Source organism: Gopherus evgoodei, chromosome 3, assembly GCF_007399415.2.
Source record: "Gopherus evgoodei ecotype Sinaloan lineage chromosome 3, rGopEvg1_v1.p, whole genome shotgun sequence".
Classification (NCBI taxonomy): Eukaryota; Metazoa; Chordata; order Testudines; family Testudinidae; genus Gopherus; species Gopherus evgoodei.
The window spans coordinates 147899456-147926909 of record NC_044324.1 but is presented as its reverse complement, the minus strand read 5'-3'; positions in this window follow the sequence as shown (position 1 = coordinate 147926909).

The following is a 27454-nucleotide window of genomic DNA, read 5'->3' as shown; positions in this document are numbered from 1 at the left end:
GGTAGGCTGTAAACAGGACAGAGAATGGGAGAGGCATAGAGAACATGTAGTTTGTCGTTATCAAAAATATTAAATAACCATTAAAATAAAAATGTTGATGAAAGGTATTGATAAAAATGCTGCAGAAACGTCTGCACAAAGATATAAAATGGGTCCATTTCAAACTCTGATATACAAAGAGTTGTGAGATTTCCTTGTGAAACAGTTTTTCCTCTTTGTGTTCAGCTCTGGTTATAAGTCACTCTGTGTATGAATGTGCCAAAAACATTCTGACAAATGCCCTAATTCAGGAAAGTATCCCTATTCAGGAAAGCATTTAAGAGCATGACTGAATGTCACCCAAGTCAATGGGATTTAAGTGTATGCTTAAGTGCTTTCCTGAACAGGGGTCAAAAATTGTGATACCTTCTGGATATGCTAAACAGTTGTAAGGATAAGTAAGACAATCAGCCAATATATGCAAGGTTCCTGCAGCAGTTTCCTTTCTGGACTCATTCACAGTGTTTACTGCTTCCTTTAGAACTTACTGTTCACATTTCCAGGAAGCTATCAGATAAACAACACTCATTTTATCTCCTGGAAAGTACAGCCAACTTAACCGCGTCTGTATTTCTAACAATTCGCAGAGCACATATGAAAATAATAAATATAGCTAGAGACAACTAGCTAGAAACATGTTCCAGAACCTCACATATCCACTTGTCTGTAGAAGGTGGGATTTGATAGCAGCCTTCAACTACCTGAAGGGGGTAGGGTTCCAAAGAGGATGGAGCTAGGCTATTCTCAGTGGTGGCAGATAACAGAACAAGGAGCAGTGGTCTCATGTTATAGTGAGGGAGGTCTAGGTTGGATATTAGGAAAAACTATTTCACTAGGAGGGTGGTGAAGCACTGGAATGGATTACCTAGGGAGGTGGTGGAATCTCCATCGTTGGAGGTTTTTAAGGCCCGGCTTGACAAAGCCCTGGCTGGGATGATTTAGTGGGGGTTGGTCCTGTTTTGAGCAGGGGGTTGGACTAGATGACCTCCTGAGGTCTCTTCCAATCCTAATCTTCTATGATTCTATATATAGAGAAAATCAAAGTCCTTAACTTCAAAATAGCCTAACAGAATATACTGAAGCTCCGTTCACTAACTGGGTTTGTGCCATGGGAAATACCCATTTTCTCCTTTTTTAAGTACTGAATTACACATTAACAAGTATTTCCAGAAAAATCTTTATGGCAGAGAGAGAGAAAACTTATTTATAATTGCACTAGATTTTTAATGTAAATAAGAACTTGTTCATAAGAATATTATACCCACATTCAGAAAGGTCAAACAAGATGATCTGGTTTATTGTAGGCTAATTAGCCTGATATCAATCCTGGGAAAATGAATGGAAAACTTGATATAGCAATCAATCATAAAGAATTAAAAGATGGTAATATAATTAATGCCAATCAACATGATTTATGAAGCCCAGATCATGTCAAAGAAATAACTTTATTTTTTGATGAGATTTCAAATTTGGTTTTAAAGTTAACTGAACATAGGTAATATATTTAAACTTTTGTAAAGGAGTTGACTTCTTATTGCATGGCATTCTTATTAAATAATTAGCGCTACACAATATCATTAAAGCACATGTTAAATGGGTTAAGAATGTGCTAATTGGCACATATCAAAGTGGTTGTGAATGGGGAATCATCACTGAATGGAGGTATTTCTAGTGGGATCCTGCAGGGATGGACTAGGCCTAGTGCTATGCAACATTTTCATCTGTGAATTGGAAAAATAGTGGGTGACAAAAGATTAGTGGAGTAATAAATAATGATGAGACCTGGGCAATCACACGGAGCCATCTGGATTAATTGGTAAACTGGACCCAATAAGCAAAATGGAACAAGGAATGTAGTTCATAACAACAGAATGGGGGACTGTTTCTTATTTTAGAAAGCAGTGGCTCTGAAAAGGAATTAGGGGTCATAGTGAACAAACAACTGTGGCAAAAAGGGCTAATGTGATCCTTAGCTGTATCAACAGGGGAGTAATGTTATGAATAGGAATAGGGTGGGGATTAAGTGTACTTCCATGGGGAAAAAATACCATGGACTCTTTAATCTATTGGAGAAAGGTATAACCAGAACCAATGCCTGCAAGTTACAGGAAGACAAATGGAAATTAGAAATAAGATACAAGCTGTTAAACAGTGAGGGTGTTTAACCATTGAAATAAACTGCCAAGGGAAGTGGTGGATTCTTCAGATTTCTCTTGAAATCTTCAAATCAAAACTGGATGCCTTTATAGAAGATATGCTTTAGTCAAACACAAGTTGTTGGGCTCATTTCAGGTATAACTGGATGGAATTTAATGGTTTATGTCAGTGGTTCTCAACCTGGGGTACATCTACCCCCAGGAGTACACAGAGGTCTTCCAGGGGGGAACATCAATGCATCTAGATATTTGCCAGGTTTACAACAGGATACATAAAAAACTCTAGTAAAGTCAGTACAAACTAAAATTTCATACAGACAGTAACTGGTTACTGTTCCATATACTATGTCAGTGGTTCTCAAACTGTAGTTGAATTCATTTTAATGGGGTTGCCAGAGCCAGAGTTAGACCAAGAGAAGTTGGTCGAATAAATGTATTACCTCACCCATCTTGTCTCTCTATTGTCCCGGGACATAATAATAGTTTGCAGATTTGGTCTGTTCGGGTCAATCTTTGATTTCACAGAAACCAATGGCAAATTGATTTTAATAGGGCAAGATCAGTTCCTTCTCTACAGTTACTATCCTACCATTGATGACTCTCCCACAAGTGGTCATTATTATGGCTAACATAAATGAAAGTGAACTTTAAAATAGCCAAACAAACAAGGTAATCTTCCAGATATCATTTATTAATCTCTTTCTTTTTTTTAGCTTCAGCATATTGTAAACTTCCCACTTAAATATGCACAAATGCATTTTATGGATTACATAGTTCTCGGACTGACCTTGAAAATGACGAGTATTCTCAGATTTATATCCTGGGGAAATAACTGATATGAGAAAGTGGGTGTAATGAGGGACAAGTTTGGGGGAGTTTAAAGAAACGACAGCTTTACATTATTAAAATCTGGAAGATAAATATTTAATATCACTTATGTAATTTTTCAATTTTAATATCTATATTATAGAGGAATTCTAATTAGCAGTACTTCTGATTCAAAACGTCCTGCTAATTTCAATATTAACCATAAATACATTTAAATAAAACAGATTGTATTGCATGGAGTTTAGAAATTTCAGTGCGAAACAGATATTTTATATAATTTCAATATGTATATATTTATCAGTGCTCCATCATTTAAAAAAAGCTGTTGACAGTAAATGGAAAATGAGGAATAAGTTGTATTTGGAGGTATTTCAGCGTATTTTATATTTTTAGCCATTCTTATTTTCCTTATTTTTAATGCTAGGGTCAATAGCACCATAGCTTTGTTTCATAAGATTCAGTGTTCATGCTGCTTATTCCTCACCTAATATGATTACTTTTCCCTCCATATCAACAGACCACAATGTCACAAATGTGACTTTAAAGAGTTATTAAATGAAAGAATCAGGTGGACTGTAGAAAAGGAAGGAGCAGTTTTCTTGAAAAATTCTGAAATATAAATGATAAAGAAATAGAGCAAAATCTGTAGACCAAATTCCAGACTCATTCACAGTACTTTAAAAGCAGAGCATTCCATTGTAATCAGAAGAGCCACACTCTGGATTTGTACCATTATAAAGAGGATTGGAATCTGGTCCAATATATTTGAATAAAATTATGTGTCCTAAATTTGTGCATGAAACATTGTCAGTAAAAGAGAGGAGATACTAAAATACACATCCCTTAAGAGGAAAGTGTTTAAAAGATGAGTGTTTGATGCTCAGTTTTGTTCCATGTGTGTTTATTGTCTTTACATTATAAGGTCCTAATTCTGTACTTCTTGTGCAATCAAAACTCCCACAGACTTCCTTACCTGACCAATCCTATTCGTCTTCTATGGGTCCATAAGGCCCAATGGACAGTCAAATCCTGCAGTTCTGCTGCATGGAGATAAGGGCAGAATGTCAGGGATCAGCACCCCCTGCGTGCTGCACATTTTGCAGCAAAGAGAGGTGTTTGGGAGGTAATGCAACCACAAGGACCAGCGGCTTGAGACCTTCCTTACAAAGTTTGCAATGCCTTCTCCCACCTCGACACCAATGGCTGGAGACCTTACTGCTTCCATGAGGCTGCAGTAACAGGTGCAGAGATTTTGCACCATTGCTCGGAAGCCTGGAGTAGGGAAGATTCACGCTCCTGCCACGTACCAGTGGAACTGTCTTGCAGAATGCTATAAACAGGAACCAGGATTGTGCCCTAAATTTAGCTTTCCTTAATATCACTTTGAGGGAATCATGCTGTCTGCCACACAGAGGTGGCTTTAAAATGCCTCTGTGAGAGCTCGCACGGGCTGGGGATGAGAAGAGGATGAAAATAAAACAGTTGAGGCTAATTTATTTAATCTGACTGTTTACAGGGATAGTTAGTCTAGATAATTCATCCTCTGATTTTTATAATGGCTGAAAAGTTCCTTTGCAAACTTGCCTGTTAAGTCTGTATTCAGGCTATGCACACCATTGGACTATGTAAATTCATATTCATATCACTGTTAACTTCATTATCCTTCCCCTTTCCCAAGTCCTTTACACTTGCTTGTTGGGTCTTGTCTTAAGCAGACCCTGATCTTGCAAAAGGATATGGGTGGACCCCAGAGGGGCTCCATGTGCACACAAAGGTCATCCTGGACTGTTCTCTTTCCAGGATTCTGGCCCAGATTGTAAAATCCTCATGGCAGGTACCATGACTTAATAAGGCCTGATCTACATGAGAAAATTAGGTTGGCATAACTAAGATGCTCAGGGATGTGAAAAATCCATACCCTTAAGTAACATAGTCAAGTTGACCAAAGTGCCCACATAAACAGCGCTAGGTTGACAGAAGAATTCTTAGAATTAGAACCCCTCCTGTTGGTGTGAGTAGTGTCCACATTGAAGTGGAAACTACTCAGCTGCGCTGCTGCAACATTTTAAGTATAGACAAGCCCTAAGTCTGTTTGTAGCACTTAGCACAATGGAGTCCCAATCCTGAGTGGGTCTTGATTCTTCCTCTTCCAACACAGGCACATCATGCAGTCTGTTAAGGATTTCTGGTATGAAGTCCACTAAGCATATTTCTCTAATAAAAAGTGCTGTCATTAGACCTATAGATAGAGGAAATGAACACAACAGAGTGAGAGTGACCCCTGAGCAGTGGTCCAGTACAACACCCACTTGTACCGCTAGGTTCAGATCCTGAAAATACTAGCAAATGTGAGTAATTTTATGCAAATTAAGTGATGCATATGCCTTGTGCTAGCCCTTTGCAGTGAATTTTTCTGTGTTCTCATATTACTATATGCACCACTGATGTCTCAGAATATGCTAAAATTAATTATGTCCAAAATTAATTGTAATAAAATAACTTTATTATATTTCATTCCGTTCTACAAGATAAACAATATACATAAATATTTAATTAAAACATCTACATTATGAAATATACATATTCTAGTAATCTAGTTAGTAATTTGTAATAGAGACTGTCACATACATTATTTAACAGACATCTGATTCATTAGAACATAAGAATGGCCATACTGGGTCAGATCAAAGGTCCATCTAGCCCAGCATCCTGCCTTCCAACAGTGGCCAATGCCAGGGGCCACAGAGGGAATGAACATAATGGGTAATCATCAAGTGATCCATCCCCTGTCGCCCATTCCCAGCTTCTGGCAAACAGAGGCTAGGGACACCATCCCTGCCTATCCTGGCTAATAGCCATTAATGGACCTATCCTCCATGAACTCATTGAGTTCTTTTTTGAATCCTGTTATAGTCTTGGCCTTCACAACATCCTCTGGCAAGGAGTTCCACAGGTTAGCTGTGTGTTGTATGAAAAAATACTTCCTTTTGTTTATTTTAAACCTGCTGCCTATTAATTTCATTTGGTGACATCTAGTTCCTGTGTTATGAGAAGGAGTAAATAACACTTCCTTATTTACTTTCTCCACGAGTCATGATTTTATAGACCTCTATCATATCCCCCACAGTTGTCTCTTTTCCAAGCTGAAAAGTCTCAGTCTTTTTAATGGCTCCTCATTTGGAAGCCATTCCATATCCCTAATCATTTTTGTTGCCCTTTTCTAAACCTTTTCCAATTCCAATATATCTCTTTTGGGATGGGTCGACCACATCTGCACACAATATTCAAGATGTGGAAGTATCATGGATTTATATAGAGGCAATATGCTATTTTCTGTCTTATTATCTATCCCTTTCTTAATGATTCCCAATATTCTGTAAGCTTGTTTGACTGCTGCTGCACAATGACTCCAAGATCTCATTCTTGAGTGGTAACAGCCAATTTAGACCGCATTATTTTATATGTATAGTTGGGATTATGTTTTCCAATGTGCATTACTTTACTTCTATCAACATTGAATTTTATCTGCCATTTTGTTGCCCAGTCATCCAGTTTTGTGAGATCCTTTTGTAACTCTTCACAGTCTGCTTGGGATTTAACTATCTTGAATAGTTTTGTATCATCTTCAGATTTTGCCACCTCATTGTTTACCTCTTTTTCCAGATCATTTATGAATATGTTGAATAATACTGGTCCCAGTACAGACTCCTGGGGGACACCACTATTTACCTCTCTTCATTCTGAAACTGATCATTTATTCCTGCCCGTTGTTTCCTGTCTTTTAACTAGTTACCAATTCATGAGAGAACCTTCCCTCTTATCCCATGACAGTTTACTTTGCTCAAGAGCCTTTGGTGAGGGACCTTGACAAAGGCTTTCTGAAAATCTAAGTACACTTTATCCACTGGATCCCCTCAGTCCACATGCTTGTTGACCCCCTCAAAAAATTCTAGTAGATTGATGAGGCATGATTTCTCTTTATAAAAACCATGTTGACTCTTCCCCCAACAAATTATGTTCATCTGTGTGTTTGACAATTTTGTTCTTTACTATAGTTTCAACCAGCTTGCCCGGTACTGAAGTCAGGCTAAGTGGCCTGTAATTGCTGGAATCACCTCTGGAACCCATTAAAAAATTTATTCCTAATTGTAATTATTCATTTTTTTAATATTCACATCATCCAAACAGTAGTTATTATTGCCAGGCATTTCCTTGGATTAATGACCTGTTGCGGTTAAGTGTTTTCAGCTATTTTTCACATCTAGTTTACAGGGTCATTAATCTGTATGATTAATCATCATATTGCTTAAAGAGTTCATTTCTAGTGTAAAATAAGCTCACCTGTTTGGAAATAAAAGCTGGAGCTCCATGAAACTACATGTATTTTAGTGCCCACCCTACAACAATCTTCAACTTGCATTTCCCTTGTGTCATAAACAGATAGCTAAGGGTTAATGTCTCTTTCACCTGAAACACCTGACCAGAGAACCAATCAGGAAACCGGATGTTTTCAACTTTGGGTGGAGGGAATTGTGTGTCTGAGGTCTTTGTTTTCTGTCTGCCTGCTTTCTCTGAGCTTTGGAGAAGTAGTTCTGTTTTCTAATCTTTTGTTTCTAAGTGTAAGGACCAAGAGATCAGATAGTAAGTTATATGGTTTCTTTTCTTTGGTATTTGCATGAATATAAGTGCTGAAGTGCTTTGATTTGTATTCTTTTTGAATAAGGCTGTTTATTCAATATTCTTTTAAGAAATTGCCCTGTATTGTATCATCTTAATACAGAGAGACCATTTGTATTTTTTCTTTCCTTTTTATATAAAGCTTTCTTTTAAGACCTGTTGGAGTTTTTCTTTACTTCAGGGAAATTGAATCTGTATTCACCAGGGAATTGGTGGGAGGAAGAAATCAGGGGAGATCTGTGTGTGGGTTGGATTTGCTAGCCTGATTTTGCATTTCCTCTGGGTGAAGAGGAAAGTGCTTTTGTTTCCAGGATTGGAAACGGAGAGGGCAAGTCACTCTGTTTGGATTCACAGAGCTTGTGTCTGTGTATCTCTCCAGGAGCACCTGGAGGGGGGAAGGGAAAAAGGATTATTTCCCTTTGTTGTGAGACTCAAGGGATTTGGGTCTTGGGGTCCCCAGGGAAGGTTTTTCAGGGGGACCAGAGTGCCCCAAAACACTCTAATTTTTTGGGTGGTGGCAGCAAGTACAAGGTCCAAGCTGGTAACTAAGCTTGGAGGTTTTCATGCTAACCCCCATATTTTGGATGCTAAGGTCCAGATTTGGGACTAAGGTTATAACACCTTGTCACTATCAGTATTGTTTATTGTTAACTGTTTAGTCCCCCTGAACAAATGGGCAAGATTATTCAAAATTTCTGTTGTGTCTGTTAACTGGTGGCCAGACAACTTGACACTAGAGTGGATTTAACAGGATGAGCTAACAACCAGAAACCTTTTAAGGCACAACCTGTTATTTAAGAAATGCTTGGGTCTGAGCAATGAATGTCAGATCAGGATTCATTACTCCCCGTGGTTTGGTATGACCATGTGGGGAAGGAAGTTTACATCTCTTATTCTGGCCTTTTCAGTCAGTAGAGTATAGACCAAAGAATAAATTGAAGCTGATAACATTTTTTGTGGGGAGAGAGAAGGAATGGCTATTGTGAAAAGTCATTCAAGAACCGGAAATCTTATAGTACTAGGTCAAATACAGTCGTAGAGGTGATTGTTAATGTCTTTCAGTCTAAATTTTGTAATATAATTGGAATTGATCTAATCAAGGATTTTCTGACTTAAGTTTTCAATAGAAAATACAGTTTCTGTAAACTGCAGATTTTCCACAGGAAGATTTCAATTTTGCTGAAATTTTTCAGTTTTCCATTAGGGAAAATCCAAAGTGTTTCCTTTTGTGTCAGTTTAACATTAAATTACATGTGTCCAAGGTGCTGTGGTGCTTCATGGGAGTTGTAGTTTGATGCTTCATGCTCCCATTCTGTCCTATGGGCCAGGTCTCTTGTTTGGACTGCATCATTATACATTGAGGTCTCCCTTCTGACCAAGGTTCAATGTGCATCATGTAAAATGTCATCCAATAAGGAACCTGGCTGCTGTTTCAATGACCCTTTATGACTCAATGGCGATTTTCAATTAATTTTCAAATGTGAAAGATAGATTAGGAATTTTTTGCTCCCATTTTATCTGTAATAGAAATAGATGTGAAAGGAGCCAGAAGGCAACAAACTGCTCCCAGAAAAGAGTTGTGAGTGTAAAGGAAAAAGAGGAAGCTAGCAGATCTAGTTCAAGCTGTCTGAAAATCAAAAAGATCTGCATGGGTGAAGAAGAGGAAGAGGCTTTTTGGAGAACACTGTGTAAACAGTTGTGGCTAGTGTATGATGATGATGGTTCATCAGATTCTTAATTTATGGATCTGTAGGTGTTATTCTTTATTAATATATTCTGGAATTTAAATAAGATCTATTATCCTTAATGAACTAACCAGGAGTAAAGTATTAGAGGGGTAGCTGTGTTAGTCTGGATCTGTAAAAGCAGCAAAGAATCCTGTGGCACCTTATAGACTAACAGACGAAGTGGGTATTCACCCACAAAAGCTCATGCTCCAAAACGTCTGTTAGTCTATAAGATGCCACAGGATTCTTTGCTGCTTAACCAGGAGTAGGGGCTTAAGAGCTGGGAGAGCCCTCACCATTGTGGCAGTGGTCTGATCAAGAAAGTGACTGTCTTGTGATAGCTTCTGAGCCTTGAAGTCACTTAACAGACTCCTCAAAAATAGGATTGACCCTGTCTGGGATTTTTAACTCTTTGGCTGTGGTAAACTACTCTGTGTCTCTTTGAACTTTCTGGACTTGACACTTCATGCCTGATTACTCTGGCTGGCTGTGCTATAGAGCATAAGATACAGTTTTAATATTCATACTGATCAAACAAAGGCTGAAGAAACTCAAAATGGATGTTAATCTTGCTTTAATTTTACAGCCTTTTCTATTCAGTGAATCTGACAAGCAACTCAGATTTCTTTGGGAAACTCTGAGTATCACTTCAGACAAAAAGCTATATTTTGGATCCATTTATTCCTACAAAGGTACCATATTTCCTCAGGAAATTTGAGTTAATCAGTATGATCTGTTTCATAATAGCTGTAGAAAATACCACAACATTTTTTTAATGTATTTTATCCTTGGTTCAAGAATAAACACCCATTTCGTGCTAGTGCAGTGCTAGCAACCATTTCTTCTTCCTTTTTCCAAGGTTTCTTTAACTCAGAAAAGGCAGGTGCCTCAAAGACTTTTCAATGTTAAATCCTGTTGTTTTCAGAACACTTGTCACAAAAGAGAAATATACATTTACAGATAGCAACTTGCATTTCTTTTAGAGCATGTACTGTAGTATTCAGCAGAAGTGGTACCGTTACAGAGTAATTCATGCATATCCATAGCATAACACACACTAAAGCCATAGTTACATTACAGAGCCTATGCTGGCATAGCCAGCCCCCCGGCTGTTGATGAAGCATATGCTAACAGAAGGAAGACTTAGGAGGTGGCGTTCAGCTGCAGAGGCAGCAAGTACCTGGCAGGAGAAGCAGCTACAGACCATGCCCCTCTGCTTCCAGCCCAGGCCTTTGCTTGGGGGAAAAAGGGGGCAATGCCCCCACAAACTTTGTCCATGGACTCCAGTCAACACTGCTGGGCCCAGTCCTGCAGAGGAGTGTGAGACCGCTGGGCCCAATTCTATGCTTCCCCATTTTTGCACCCCTGCCGGCTCTATGGCCTGGGCGGCTTCCCCTCTCGCCCTGCCTTAGTTACAGCCCTGACCAGGCCTATGCTCCACTGAGGTCCCACTTAAGTTCTCAAGTTAAACAGAGAAGACAAAGAGTAGAATCCTATCCTCATTTTACAGATGATTACAGGAGTTTCATAGAGTTTCAGGCCAGAAAAGGAGCTTTACATCATCTAATCTGACCTCCTGTACATCACAGGCCATTAAACTCCACCCAGTTACAGGAGTAACTTAAGTCCAATAAATTGTTTGGTTAAAGTCTATCCTCCATGCTAAAGGTCATGCAGACAGTTCGTTGCAGAGCTCCTGAATTCCAATCCAGTGCTTTAACAAGACAGCAATCCTTCCTCTTCCTGTTGCTTTAAAAAAAAAAGGCAGAAAAAATATTTCTAAAATATTTAAATGATTAATTACATGTATTGATTGATTGCCATGATCAAAAGCTTATTACTCTGGATACTGGCAATCAAGATAGTACTGGGTGTTTACTCTCATTAGATTTTCAACTTTGAAATTTAGATGTACCGAGGTAAGTTCACTCAATTTTGGTTCCAAATAAATCATCCAACTAATTTAGCCTTTTTTCCCCCATTTATGAATTCTTCACAAATAGATCAATTTTTTAATGATCTACTCACTATTCAGAAATTTTTGACAGTTCACTTGAAAAAGTTGAGCCTAACAATTGCTTGTGAACTGTTAGTTTCATCCAGTTGCAGTTCCGTATTCATGATGTGCGATTTGTGCACTTAAATCATGTGATAGTAGTTATTCTCCCTGATTGGATATCATACCTTTTTAAATGGGAGACCAATCATGAATAGTAAGTGTCAAATAATCTTGTTAAAAGAGCACCCATGTCCCAAACATGTATGGACTTAAAAGTATTGCTGAGAACAATTGATTTGCAGATAAAAACATCTTGATGATGCTGTATAGGGCACTAATAAGACCAGTAATAGATTATGGATGCTAAACCTTTAACTCAGCCTCTAAATGAACACTCAAAAAATTAGAGTTGATCCAAACCCAAGCTCTGAGAATCACGTGTGGTACAAGTACTATGACACTGTGTGATGCAGGTAGCAACCAGAGAAATGCCTATACATTTAAAAATGAAATTATGAGATTTAACCTTTTGGGCTAAGGTAAATGGAAATAGTGAAGACAAAAGTACTAAACAAAAGTACAAGGGCTATTTGGAATTAAGTATGCAAGATGCAACGGGATGCCACAAACTTCCACATGCTATTAGGGTCAAAAGGTGAGTAAAAGACTTGAGTGAAAAGGCAGAACTGGAAGAGATTAAAATCTTTAGTCTTGGGAAATCAAATTATAGCTGGACAGTTGTCTCTCCAATTGTGGGTTTAGAATTATACCATAAAAAAAAGGGAAGAGCAGGACCATCAGATATGATGGATAAAAATGTGTGAGTTTATACATGGCAGATTGGGTCAGCATTGCCAAATCTACACGGACAGATCTAAAGATGACAAGACAGGTACAGTGGGAATGACCTTTTGTATCCCTGCATTTGGAACTAGGAGATCTATCAGACTATCCAATATTGTGACTATTTTAACAGATAAATTGGTGGACATGCTGTTGGCACTGACCTGGATAAGGGATGTACGCCCAACTACAGCTGCTATACTATCTGACTCTTTGTTAGGTATAATGGCGATCAGAAATAGAAGCTCGGAAAGCAGGAATGACTTGATTAATAAAATATTGCTCCTGACTATGCAGATAGTACAACTAGGTATACCACAGTAATAGCATGGATTACAACACACATCAGGATATCTGGCAGCCTTAATAAATGAGAAGGTTGATATAAAGATCCCGCTGAGTGCATAGAACTTCAAAAGTTTGGTTAAGAGAGAACTTAAGAAAGAATGAAAAGAAATATGGGCCAAAGAGAAAAGAGGACAAAGGTTCTATGAAATATGGCCTAAGCTTGAGGGTAATGTCATACTTCACAGTATGACAAAAGAAGCAAGGCTCAAATGGGATAGGCCAAGATGGGTTGTGCAAAACATGCAAAATTAAAGAAACAGACAACCATCTGTTATGGCAATACAGAGAAAATTATACAGAAAGAAAGATTCTTTATGGAGAACTGCAATTCCTCAAGGTATAAGAATATGGTCTGAGAACTATGGTGAAAGTACCAGGGAAGTGGGGTAGCATTAAAAAAGTATGACTGCCTCTTTTTAAGGATACAGGGCAAGATGAGAGGATATAGATTTTGATTATGTGAAAATGGTGGTAGGTAGTGGTCATAGCTTCACATGCTGATGCTGATGCACCATAAAATGACAGGACAAGAAAGAAAGAGAGAAAATAAAAATTACCTCTATGCACCATGTAAGTCCCACTTAAACTTTCATGTTAAGTGGTGGATAGTTCTTGTGCTGCCCCCTTTACACAGGAATGAATTTCAGCCTTTATACATCAATGACTGTTTCCCAAGGACTGCAGATGCAGACACCTTTCTGTGGGAGTTTGCTGCTTCTGCTGTTTTTTTAATCCTGCATCTAAATATGTATCAGTCTGTGAACTTTGCCTCTTTTTGAAGTTTTATCACTCATGGGAATAACTGAGGGATGTTCAGTTATAGATTTAACAGATGGTTCACATCAAAAGGAAGTGATACTTTGTAGGAAATAAGCAAGTTCTACGATTTTACAGTGTAACAGGTTACTGTATTAACTTCACAGAAGTGGTCTATATATAAAAATATAATGTGTTGAATGAGATAGTATAAAGTGCAGAGATGAAACTAAAAAGCACAGGAATGATGCATGACTTATTTTGGGGCGACCACAATTCATTGTATTGATGAAGCTGTTCCTTGTCTGATGGCGAAGTTTTGTTTCCAGCATAGGGGTCTATCTTGCCCTCCTTACTCAGGCAAAACTCTCATTTGGAAGCTCAGGACTGAGCCCTAACAGAGTAAACACAATCTCCTTGAGGTGATTCCCTCCCACAGAAATCTCTTCCATGGAGGGATGTAATCTGCCCTTCAGATTTCTATGTGCAGTTTTCCACAACCCTTTATTAGTGATTTGAAAGGAAAGTTACATGAAGGCCCAGAGAATATACCAGAGGAATTTTCCCCGAAGAAGGAGAAGAAGTGGTGGTGTGAAACATTTGGAAAATATTTGTCCCACCTATTGTCTTCTGCAAGACTTTGGAAGTCTAATTCCTATTTCTCTTGTACAGCCAGTCATTTGTCTGTCTATTGTTTAAGCTTGTATAATATCTGGATATTAGTTGTTTAGTTCTTCCATCTTGCCTAAGTCTTCTCAACTCAGTTCCAAATTTGAACATTGGTTGATGTATATTTTCCTAGTCAGCAATACTGTGAAAATATTACTGCAATTGGAGATAGTTATGAATATCTGATCATTCTAGTTTAAAGAAATGATCCACATTTTAGAAGTGACTTGGGGAGAGGAGAAGACTATCAACCAAACCTCCTAATTAATAAGGTTTTATATAACATAACTGTTATATAAGGCTGGGTTTAAAGACAGTTCCACAGAAATAAAGGTGGAAGTGTGAATATTTCAGATTTGCAACAAATTCTTCTGAAACAATATCCACCTAGTGTCTCCAGACCTATTACTTAGGCTACTATGAAGTGTAATTTTAACATGTATGAATACAAAACACTTAGCCAGTATCTATGAAGAATGGAACATAGATTAATGCTAACTGTCTGAAACTGAGCCCAGAGAAGACTGAATTCATACTTGTAGTCTGGGGAAGGCAAACAGAAGAAAACAGTATGACACTGGCAGAGCAGGTGCCAGCTCATGCGAAGGCTCCAGGCCTCACTGAACACTTACAAGGTCTTGCTTAACTGTATGTTAGCATTATCAAAATAAATATTGAATGTTAAGTTGATAAGAAGGTAATTAGTTTTTTATAAAATGCTTGTAGGATACTGCATGTATTCTTCTCACTCAATTATATCTCATATTATAATGTAAAAGCAAACATTTGCATTGGATATCCACCTGTAACTAATTAACCTATCAAATGAGAAAGAAGCCGTGTGTAATGCAAATGATGGTCTCTTACAAGAAGATGTTCAATCCTTTTAATTAAATACAAATGAGCCATTGTGCAAAATCAAAGATCAAAGACTTTATTAAGTGCTTTCCTCTTCCTCCCCTCCATGAAGAAGGGACCTGTATGGGAGCTGTTGCTGTCAAATTGGGTTCTGTGAGAACAAGCTATAAATATGAATACAAGGAAAAATTCTTCATCTCTAGACTGTTTGGATTCTAACCGGGCAAAATAATCCAATGAGAATAAGGAGATCCCCAGAGTTACTCTGGATAGACCTAAAAGATTTCTAGGAAAGAGGCAGATTACTACATCTCTGCTACCTTTTGAAATTATAAACTGTGACTCACTTGGATATATATTTTTTACTAGCTTTCACCTCTCAGTAATTATCATTCCTTTTTCTTGGAGAATAATTCTTCACTTAGTTTACTCTAGAATTGGCTATATTTGAAGTGAATGCAAACTGAGCTGGGTGAGTGACTGGTCTCTTGGGTCTGAATATTTTATGATTTGTGGAGTGACTATCACATAGTCCAGCTTGCCTGCATGACAAGATAGACTGGAGTGTCTCAGGGGACTGTCCATGACTCCATTATAAGACTATTGCATACTTTGGGAGTTCACATTTGGTACTGAGTTGGTGAAATCTAATTCTAGAACATATCACCAGTTTGGGTTGTCTGTCCTGCTTTTGAAAGTCTGCCCTGAGATAAGCACTAATGGTCATGAGCCACTCCAGACAGCCTGACAAACAGCGGTGATTATATTTTAACCCTTGATTGGAGTTGTCTGCCCATCACTTGTTACTTAGTTGCAGTTTGGGGGACTTAAATCTCTTGCTAAGATTTTCAAGTAGCAATGGTTGGAAAGACCACTTTTAGCATTTGCACCTGGCAAGAAGGTTGTAATCTTTTTTAACAGCTGCAGACCTTGCCACAGTTATCTGCCTACAGCCTAGAGACTGAATTACTTTAATGTGCTCTACATGGAGCTTCATCTTAAAACTATTGTGAAATTGCTGAATATGGATGCCTATTCATTAAGTGGTTTTTGTAATAGGGAGCACATTAGCATCCCAGTGCTCCATTATCTGCACTGGCTGCATTACCAACTTAATTTTAAGGATTTAAAAAGTCCTAAATCATTTTGGTCCTGGTTACCAACCATCTCTCTGCTCCTGTGACATTACATCATGTATGATCAGGGAGGCATTCATGCTAACAATATCTGATTTAAATGGAACGGGGATGGTGACAGGGTGTACTTAGTGATGGCTCCAGGGTCCAAAATATTGGAACAAAGCCAGGATTTGGTGACCTTTAGGTCATGCTACCAGCTGCATTTATTCTCCTAGTAGTTTCCTGGGACAGAGAGAGAGAGAGAAATGTGATTGGGAAAGAGCTGAATGTGGGGAATAACATTTTGTAGGATGGATGTGAGGATGTCCGTCTGAGCTAATGAGTTGTTTCTAACTTGCTTACAGCAGCCAGAACAGTGGAATCTATTATACCTGTCAATAAATAAATATCAAGGAGACAAAACCCATGCATCATGTAAGTCTCACCTAAGCCCTCAGATAAAAAGCCTTAGGAGTTTTTTTGCTTGGTGATATTTAAGCTTAAATTTGACAAACAAATAAGGCTTCTGGTTCTCAGATTGTGTGGGATTGGTCCTCCGGGTTTTGTTTAACCAAATAGCAATTGGCATCCTACAAACCCAAGTCTTCTTCAGCTACAATTGCTCTGTTAGTAATTCTATTCTGCCAATGGGAAATAATAAGTTATCCTTAACAGCAGGAATCCTGGGTGCACCAGAATTTAGGATAAGTAATATTGTGTGTATAATTCAACAAGTTTTTCAGTGAAAATGCTGGAATGAATGTTGATCCACATATTGCATGCTTCTTTCCCTAGTGTAAATAACCACCTATTAGTTTTGCATCCAAGAGCATATAAAATAGTTATGGCCCTGTAAGACTACTGTTCATTAACCCAACAGAGGACAAAAAATGTCCATTTAAATTCTAATGAATTTATCAAAATAGTAACACTGCTTAGCATATCATACTTCTTTATATCTTTAATATACTATACAAACACTAGCTCTATGGTGACCAGATACCAAGTGTGAAAAATCAGGATACTTTTCTGGGGGAGGATATGATTGTATATATAACACACAGTCCCTAATATTGGGGCAGTCCCAATAATATTGGTATATCTGGTCACCCTAACTAGCTTCCAATAACTAATCTTCAGTGGTAGGAGAAGTAGAAGTGGGTGGCAACCTGGGCAGTGGTGACCATGAGATAAGATGGTTACTCACCTTTGTAACTGTTGTTCTTCGAGATGTGTTGTTCATATCCATTCCAGTTAGGTGTGCACGCCGTGTGTGCACGCTCGTAGGAAGATTTTTACCCTAGCAACTCCAGTGGGTCGGCAGGTCACCCCCTGGAGTGGTGCCGCCATGGCGCTGGATATATACCCCTGCCGACCCATCCGCTCCTCAGTTCCTTCTTGCCGGCTACTCCGACAGTGGGGAAGGAGGGCAGTGTGGAATGGTTATGAGCAACACATCTCGAAGAACAACAGTTACAAAGATGAGTAACCATCTTTTCTTCTTCGAGTGATTGCTCATATCTATTCCAGTTAGGTGAATCCCAAGCCTTACCTAGGTGGTGGGGTCGGAGTGAGATGTCGCAGAGTGCAATACGGTGGAGCCGAAGGCTGCGTCATCCCTAGACTGCTGAACCAGGGCATAGTCGGAGGCAAAAGTGTGGACCGAGGACTAGGTCACTGCACGACAGATTTCATGAATGGGCATGTGCGCGAAGAAAGCAACTGATGAAGCTTGAGCCCTGGTGGAGTGCGCAGTCACGTGGCCCGATGGGACGTGAGCCAAGTTGTAACAGGCGTGGATGCACGACGTTACCCAGGAGGAAATGCGCTGCGAGGAGACAGGAAGCCCTTTGATCCGCTCAGCCACCTCAACAAAGAGTTGGGGGGTTCTGCAGAATGGCTTAGTTCATTCTGTATAAAAAGCAAGCGCTCTACGAACATCCAGGGAGTGTAGCTGCTGCCCCCTGTGAGACGAATGAGGTTTTGGGAAGAAAACAGGGAGGAAGATCTCCTGGTTAACGTGGAAGGCCGATACCACCTTGGGAAGAAAGGCCGGATGTGATCGCAACTGCACCTTGTCTCTGTGGAACACCATATACAGGGGGTCCACCATGAGGGCCCAAAGTTCCGAAACCCATCTCGCAGACGTGATGGCCACCAGGAAAGCGGTTTTCCAGGAGAGGTAGAGAAGAGAGCAAGTTGCTAATGGTTCAAACGGGAGGGACATGAGTCTGGCAAGAACCAGGTTAAGGTCCCATGTTGGGGCAGGGCGGCGTACCTGAGAGTAGAGGCGCTCTAGGCCCTTAAGGAACCTAGACGCCATCGGATGGGAAAACACTGAGCGGCCATCCTCTCCTGAGTAGAATGTAGAGATGGCCGCCAAGTGGACCCTCAGAGATGATACCGCCAAGCCCTGTTGTTTGAGTGACCAGAGGTAATCCAAGATGTTAGATATGGATAGCTTGGCGGGAAGGAAGTTCCGCTCCACACACCAGCACGCGAAGCGCTTCCACTTGGCCAAATATGTAGCTATAGTGGAAGGCTTCCTGCTACCCAGGAATACCTGTTGCACCGGAGTGGAGCAATGCAGCTCAGAGTGAGTCAACCACGCAGGAGCCACACCGTGAGGTGGAGCGACTGCAGGTCCGGGTGACGGAGTTTGCCATGGTCCTGGGTAATCAGGTCCAGGTGAAGAGGCAGGGGAACAGGGTCGGCTATGGACAGGTCTAGCAGCATGGTGTACCAGTGCTGTCAAGGCCACGCTGAAGCTATCATGATCAAGCAGGCCTTTTCCCTGCGTGCTTTCAGTAGGACCCTGTGGATGAGTGGAAACGGTGGAAAGGCATAGAGCAGGTGCGTGGTCCACGGCACAAGGAAGGCGTCCACCATTGAACCCGGTGAGAGGCCTTGAAAGGAGCAGAACGGCTGGCATTTCCTGTTCCCGCGGGATGCAAAGAGGTCTGTCCGGGGAAACCCCCACTTCCGGAAAAGTGAAAGAGCAACGTCTGGGCGAAGCGACCATTCGTGGGACAGGAAGGATCTGCTGAGGCGATCTGCCAACGTGTTCCGAACACCTGGGAGAAAGGACGCGACAAGGTGTATGGAATGGGCTATGCAGAAGTCCCATAGTTGTAAGGTTTCCTGGCACAGGGGTGAAGATCTCGTGCAGCCCTGTTTGTTTATATAGTGCATGTCTGTTGTGTTGTCAGTGAATACCGATACACAACGGCCCTGCAAGTGTTGTCAGAACATCTGACAAGCGAGGTGGACCACTCTCAGCTCCCGGACGTTGATGTGGAGGTCCAGTTCGCGAGGTGACCAGCGGCCTTGGGTGCGTAGGTGCCCGAGGTGAGCCCCCCAACCGAGGGATGATGTATCCGTTGTCAGGGATGCTGAGGGCTGGGGCGGGTGGAACGGGAGCCCCGCACACACCATGAAGGGATCCAGCCACCACTGGAAGGAGTCTAGCACGGTCGAGAGAATGGTGACGACCATGTCCATAGGATCCCTGGCTCGACAGTATTGCGAGTTGAGCCAGGATTGGAGGGGCCGTAGGCGCAGTCTTGCGTAGTTCGTTACGAACGTGCAAGCCACCATGTGACCTAAGAGAGCCAGGCAAGTGCGTACCGAAGTTAGCGGCTCCGCTTGCAGCCTCCAGATGATGGCCGTGAGAGCCTGGAACCGTGGCAGTGGTAGGCAGGCTTTGGCAAGAGTCGAGTCCAAGGTGGCACCAATAAACTCTATCCTCTGAGTGGGGATCAGAGTCGATTTTTCCACATTGATCATTAGACCTAGATGTAGGAAAAGGTCCTTGACAATGCGGACGTGACTGAGGACTCGCATCTCGGAGGTCCCGCGGATAAGCCAGTCGTCTAGATACAGAAAGACATGTATCCGACTGCGGCGAAGGTGGGCGGCGACTACAGCCATACACTTGGTGAACACCCTTGGGGCTGTAGAGAGACCGAATGGGAGGAACTGAAAATGCTGCTGGTTGACCACAAACCGGAGGAACCTCCTGTGAGGTGGAAAGATGACTATGTGGAAGTAGGCATCTTGCATGTTGAGGGCGGCATACCAGTCTCCAGGATCCAGGGATGGGATAATGGTCCCCAGGGATACCATATGGAACTTCAGCTTTACCATGTATCTGTTGAGTTCCCGCAGAGCTAGGATTGGTCGGAGACCTCCCTTGGCCTTGGGGATCAGGAAGTAGCGGGAATAAAACCCCTTGCCCTGTTCATGCTCTGGTACCTCCTCTATGGCTCCTTTGGCAAGGAGCGCTTGCACCTCCTGTAGGAGGAGTTGCTCGTGAGAGAAGTCCCTGAAGAGAGAGGAGGGAGGAGGGTGGAAGGGGGGGGGTTGAAATAAATAGCAGATGGTATCCAAGTTCCATCGTGAGTAGGACCCAACGATCTGATGTTGGCTGGGACCACGCAGGGAGGAAGAAGGAAAGCCGGTTGGAAAAAGGCGCAGATGGATCCATTAAAGAAACTGGTACAACATCCTCGGGAGCACCTTCAAAAGGAAGGTTTTGGCCCAGGGGGAGGCTTGGAGGAGCTTTGGTTTTGGCCCACTTGGTTGCCTGATTGTCTCTGGCGACTGTTTCTGCCTTGCCATCTGGCAAAGTCTTGTCTCTGCCAGGGTTGAGGGTAAGGGCGGTGCTGTTGGGGTCAGAAGGGCCTGCGCTGTGTTACAGGTGTGTGCATCCCTAACGAACGCATAATGACCCTGTCATCTTTTAGGGTCTGCAGCCTAGGGTCAGTTTTGTCCGAGAACAGCCCTTGACCCTCGAATGGAAGGTCCTGAATCGTGTGCTGGAGCTCCGGGGGGAGGCCGGAGACCTGCAGCCACGAGATACGGCGCATGGTTACGCCAGAGGCCAGAGTCCTGGCGGCTGAGTCTGTGGTGTCCAGGGAAGCTTGGAGGGAAGTTCTCGCAACCTTTTTCCCCTCATCGAAGATTGCGGAGAACTCCTGCCGTGCATCCTGCGGAAGCAGCTCCTTAAATTTTTCCGCCGCCGCCCAGGAGTTGTAGCTATAGTGGCTAAGGAGGGCTTGCTGGTTGGACACCCGGAGCTGGAGAGCTCCCGCAGAGTAAACTTTACGCCCAAGCAAGTCCATACGTCTCGCATCCTTCGATTTAGGGTCTGGGGCCTGCTGGCCATGGTGCTCCCTCTCGTTAACCGACTGGACGATGAGGGAGCAAGGAGGAGGATGTACATACAGATATTCACAGCCCTTTGAGGGCACCATGTACTTGCGCTCTACTCCTCGCGCAGCGGGCGGAACAGAGGCCGGAGACTGCCATATTGTACTGGCATTGGCCTGTATGGTTTTGATAAATGGGAGAGCCACTCTAGCGGGGACATCGGATGACAGTATGTCCACCACTGGATCTTGGACCTCCGGGACCTCCTCGGCTTGCAAGTTCATGTTCTGTGCAACACGCCTGAGGAGGTCCTGGTGGGCCCTGAGGTCAACTGGAGGAGGGCTGGCCGACGAGGTTCCAGCCACCGCCTCGTCAGGGGAGGATGAAGATGAGAGACCTGGAACAAGCGGGTCTGAAGGGGGCTCCTCCTGAAGCTTCGAGTCCGTCTCCCTGGGGAGCTCGGAGTCCTGTGGCTGGGTCACCCCTTCCTCCATAGCAGGAGGAGGAGGGCGGGTAATCGTGGCTTCCGGTGCCCTGTGTTCCGAGGCCGTCGAACGCGGTGGACCTGGGGTAGGGCCTTGGGCTTGATGGTACACCCAGGGCGTCCAGAATCCCCACTGCTGTGGACCGTGATCCTGAGGCTGGGGCTCGCTGAACAAGGCAGCAGGGACATCAGTGTCCGGGGCGTATACACTGTCCGCCTGAGAGGACAGGAACAGCTATTGGGACAGCCAAGGAGGAGCCTAGCGAGGCTGGTATGAGTCCCTCGCTCCCGTCATTGGAGACGTCCTTGGTGCCGGGGATCGGTACCGAGAATCGTATCGGTGCCGAGACCGAGACCGGGACCTGAACCAGCGCGATGCCGAGAGGTCAACCTGGATCTCGATTGTCTATGATGGGACCTGCTGCCAGAGTCTCGGTGCCGGGAGCGGTGCCTGGAGCCGGAACGGTACCGGGAGTACTGACCAGGACGAGAGGTGGATCTGCGCCGCGAGTACGACCGGTGCCACCTGGGTGAACGGTGCCAGGACTGCGAGCGGCATCGAGATCAGGACCGACCATGAGACCTGGAGCGGTGCTGAGACCTGGATCGGGATCAGTGCCGGCTCGTAGACTCCAGCGAAGGAGGCCTCATAGCAGCAGGCTTGCCTCTGGAATGGAGAACCCGCACCGGCGGTGCCAGGGGTTGAGGCAGGGCCGATTCAGTCATGGCAATAAGGTCCCTGGCCGACGAGAATGTCTCTGGCGTGGAGGGGACCATCAGCTCGACCATGGGTCTCACCGGGGAGCTCTCCTGGACTGGACTTGACGGCCATCTCAGGACCAGAGTCGACGGTACCACAGTAGTCGGTGCCGCGGCAGGGGTAGGTGCCGGGCAATCCAGGTGAGTCTGCACCGAAGGTGTGGGAGAAGTTGAAGGCCTTCGGTCAGGTCTCTGCACCGGAGAAGACTGGTGCTGAGGTGTCTTGGCGGGGCCGGCGCAGTCCAGTGCCGGAGAAGCGCTGTCAGCGCTCGGTGCTGAGGACGGAGGGTTAAGGGCTGCCTCCATAAGGAGAGTCTTTAATCGAAAGTCCCTCTCCTTTTTAGTCCGCGGCTTAAAGGCCTTGCAAATGCGGCACTTGTCGGAGATAGGCAATTCCCCGAGGCACTTTAAGCAAGAGTCATGGGGATCGCTTGTGGGCATCGACTTTTTACAGGCGGAGCATGGTTTAAACCCTTGTGAACCGGGCATGGGCCCGGGCACCAGGTGCGGGGAAGGGCTAGAGCCCAAATCCCGCTAAACTAGGTACAACAACTAACTAACAACTATAAACTATAAAACTAATATACTATGAACTATGTGAACTATTCACAACAAGAGATCAGATGAACGGAGAGAAGCTAGGGAAGTGAAGGACAGCTAAGCCGCGCTCCACTGTTCCAACAACCGACACGGGCGGTAAGAAGGAACTGAGGAGCGGACGGGTCGGCAGGGGTATATATCCAGCTCCATGGCGGCGCCACTCCAGGGGGAGACCTGCCGACCCACTGGAGTTGCTAGGGTAAAAATCTTCCGACGAGCGTGCACGCGCGGCGCACACACCTAACTGGAATGGATATGAGCAATCACTCGAAGAAGAAGGTCAAGTTCAGGATCCTGACAAAAGGAAGAAAGGAGAGCAGCAGAAAAGCAGACTTTGACTCCCTCAGGGAACTGATGGGCAGGATCTCCTGGAAGACTAATATGAGGGGAAAAGGAGTCCAGGAGAGCTGGCTGTGTTTTAAAGAAGCCTTATTGAGGGCACAGGAGCAAACCACCCTAATGTGCAGAAAGAGTAATAAATACAGCAGGCAATCAGCTTTCCCATCTGTTATGAACATTTTTCCCTTTCCAAGCTTTTATTAGCTTTGAGTTTGAATTTTTGTTATGCAACCAAAAGAGGTGAAAGTAAGCCAGTACTGAATGCTCCGCTTATTCGCTGGTACACTACTGCACCTTTTTTTACCGATACTCCGTACCGGGCCATACCGGCTTACTTTCACTTCTGGCCCCGCACCCTAAAGAAGAGCGCCTAACTTTTTAATTTTTACTCATTGCTTTGGAGCAGCCTTCCTCAGCTGGAAGACTGTCCTGCAAAAGGCACTGGGTGAATGTGGGATAAAGCTGGAATCTATTGCAAACTCATAGAGCACCTTTTATCCCCCAATGACTACATTCCTGGCTTGTTCATAGTGATTATTTATTTGAAATTTGATCTGTTTTGATTGGATACTTTGGTCACATTCTATTTTTCTGTTCCCTACTGAAAGTGGTGGGGGGGTTTGGTTTCCCCCACCCCACCCCCACATTGGGTTAAATGGGATTTTGATCAAGGATGATGATAACTCTAAATGGAGGACAACAAATATGCAATAATTTTGTCAAAATGTAGCATGGTGGAATATGGAAAAAATAGAGAGGAAGTTTAGTTGCTTGCTTCTCTGCATTCCAGCCTTTGGTGCTCTTTTTAATATAGTGCAAATGGCCAATTATAGCATGTGTGTTGGGTATGTGTGTGTGATTAAGCTGATAAACACTAAAAAAAAACAACCACTAACACATTCTTAAAATATACTAAGGTCACAGCAGTAAAAATGCTGGCTACAATGATTATAATTGCTCAAAATATAACAAAACTTTTCTTAAGTTTCTCACCAGACATGAAACGATGAGAACAATAACACAATACTCTGGCATTAATAAGTTGAAAAAAAAAGTAATCTTGAAATAGAGAGGTTTGATTTTTTTTTGTCTCTCTCTTTTATTTTTAACCTCTCGGGCTCCTGAGGGCTTCTAGGGAGAATGAGAGAAACATTTTATCAAGTCTCTCTGAGCCTGGAGAAAGGATTAAAACTCAGAAGAGGAGTGTTTAAAATCATCAAGAAGTGAATTTTACAGGATACCAAATAGTCAGTCTGATGTCTTTCTTCCTTAACTGATCTTTGTAACAGTTCCATTCCCACTGGCCTCTTGAAGTCTCTGCAGTTAGGTCAGGGTACAAGATCTTACTGGTCTTGATAAACAAAGTGCTCCTTTTTCTTACTTCTCTCAAAACTTGCTCCTTCTCTTGAAAATGCAGTGTTTTAATTATTAAAGCTCTAGATCATTTGTCTTTGATCTGGGGGCTTAGTGTGCACTGTCAATTTCAATGACTGGTGTGTCTGCCTTTCTTCTAGCCGGTGGTATTGTCAACCCCCAGAGTTCAAAAATCATGCGACTGGATTTAAAAAATGAGATTTAAAAAATAATAAACCCTTTATGTTCTTTTCAATTTGCCCTCTCATTTTGAGCTGTTAGGGGTCATGTTTTCAAGCTTTTGTCTACAACAATAAGGAAATTTACCTTATTTTTTCCAAATGAAAGCTGAGTTTCTAATAATCACCTTGTGACAGGTTGGATCCCCTTTTCCGGGATGCCACCAGATGTGCTAGGGTCCCATTGAGCCTGCCTGTCCTACCAGTCTGGGTTTCCTTTACTCTGTGCTGCTGTGATGGGCTCTCAAGCCTCTTTCCAGCACACACACAGGCAGGGACACACCGAGCTGTAGAATCACACAGTCTGTGATTAGCTCTCTATGGGAGGGCTTAGCTAGGGGAATGACCCAAAATTATATTGTCTTGTGCTGTACAGAGATCTATATAGTGTAAGCTCATAACAATTGCCCCCTCCCTCAATGTGGAGGGAGATATGCACAGCTCTTTTGCGCCCACCCCCTCAGTTATGAATTGCACAAACAGGGTTTTGGAATAAACAAAAAATAATTGATTAACTACAAAAGGTAAATTTTAAGTGATTATAAGAGATAGCAAACAGAACAAAGCAGATTACTGAGCAAATAAAACAAAACATGCAACCTAAACTTCATTCACTAAAGAAACAGGTTACAAAATAGTAATTTCTTATCCTAAATGTTGTTTTAGGCAGGTTTCAGAGTTTCTGCAGAGTAGAGTTCCAGTTATTTCTCTTCACAGGCTAGACCCCTATCACAGTCTGGACTCAGCCCTTGCCTTTCCCAAATTAAGTTCCTTTGTTTCTTCAGGTGTTTTCAGCAGTCTTCCTTCTTGGAGGCAGGGAGGCAATGAGAAAAACCCTGACAGACTCACTTCCCAGCCTTAAATAGGATTTACAAAAGGTGGGAATCCTTTGTTTCCAGTGGAAAAATACCAGCAGTGACCAAGGTGATACTCTGTACCACGTGACATTATCACATTACTTTGCAGTGTTCGAGTCACCATAAGACAAGGAATATGAGAGATCTGCATCTTCAAAGACCCATTCTATTGTCTTTCCTAATTTCCTATTCAGGCTCATTGCTTACTTTCTGGTGGGTATTCTCCAAGTACACACACAGTTGTAATTGTTATATAGTCAATAATCCTAAATTCAGATACAAAATGGATACATGCTTACAAATTGGATAATCACATTCAGCAAATCATAATCTTTTCAATGATACCTCACATGACCCATCTTGCTGTAGTGAGGTGATGTGGTTCCCCACTGCCCTGGAGAGAGATGAGTCTCTCCAGACACCAGAGTGGGTGGAGTCAGGGAGCTCTGATCCCACCCCTCAGAGAGTCAGGCATTGCCCCAGAAGTATAAAGGCCCGACCTCAGGGCTCACTGAAAGAACAGCCACCAGGGAGGCCAGACACCTCCGGCCTAGCTCACAATTGGGAAACCTCAGTGGCCTGCAGTAAACCCAAGGAGTGGCCCGACCTGCCCCATGCCAGCTACCCGGAGGAGTTGCCGAGCCTGCCCCGTGCCAGCTATCCTGAGGAACCCATGCTGCTGGACCTCCGTGAGGACACCACCCTGATCCAGGTACCTCAAGGGTGGGAATCTGCAAGTAGCCCAGGGGGAGATGACCCTACTCTGGCTGCAGCACTACCAGAACCCATGTCAGTGTGTTGTGGCCAGGATCCCCATTGACACAGCAGTGGGTCTTCTGCTGCTGCTAGAGCTCCGGACTGGGACACAGTGGAGTGGGAGGTCCTGCATCCCCTCGACACCCAACTCACGGGTGGGAGTCTCCCCCATTCCCAGGCCCTTTGGAACCTACGGCCTGGGCCTACTGTTTATATGCTGTTATTGCTCAGCCCCTGCCTGAGCGCCTGATTCACCATTGCCTTTCCCTGATTCAGGGCCTGGGCTTACTGTGCTATTTCTACCTTCACAAAGGCTGCAGAGGATGACTCCCGCAGCTGGACTAATTCCCCACCAGACCTATTCCCCAATTTAGTGAGACAGTGTGGTTCCACACTGCCCCAGAGAGAGACAAGCCCCGGCTAACCTCTGCACTTGCATAAAACATATCTTAGTTATGCCATATTCATATTACAACAACATTTTTATGAAGAATATGAGGTGCAGCATCACATAACTGACTCCAGGAGTGGGATTTTTTTTTAAAAAAGGCAAATATCTGAAGACTTGCAATAACATCATGAGTTGGTGACACTGAAAGAGTTTAACCCCATTTTATTTGTGTTTCTTCCATTCAATTAGGACGCCAATAATTTTAGATTTTAGATTTCTGTTCTCTAAGTCCTCAGTGTTTTGAAGAAGAAACTTTTTCTCAAACTAGCAGCCCCTTTTCCAGAGACAAACTCTCAGTCCACTGTTCTCTAATTTTCTGTTAGCACTTGGTCAAGGTGGTCTTCTTATGTAAAGCATTTGTTTCTCAAGGTTTGTAGGGGAAATCTGTCAACAAAAGAGTATTCAAATAAGGCTTTTTGAGTGTGTGGCTTAGGAGCTGTGGCATAG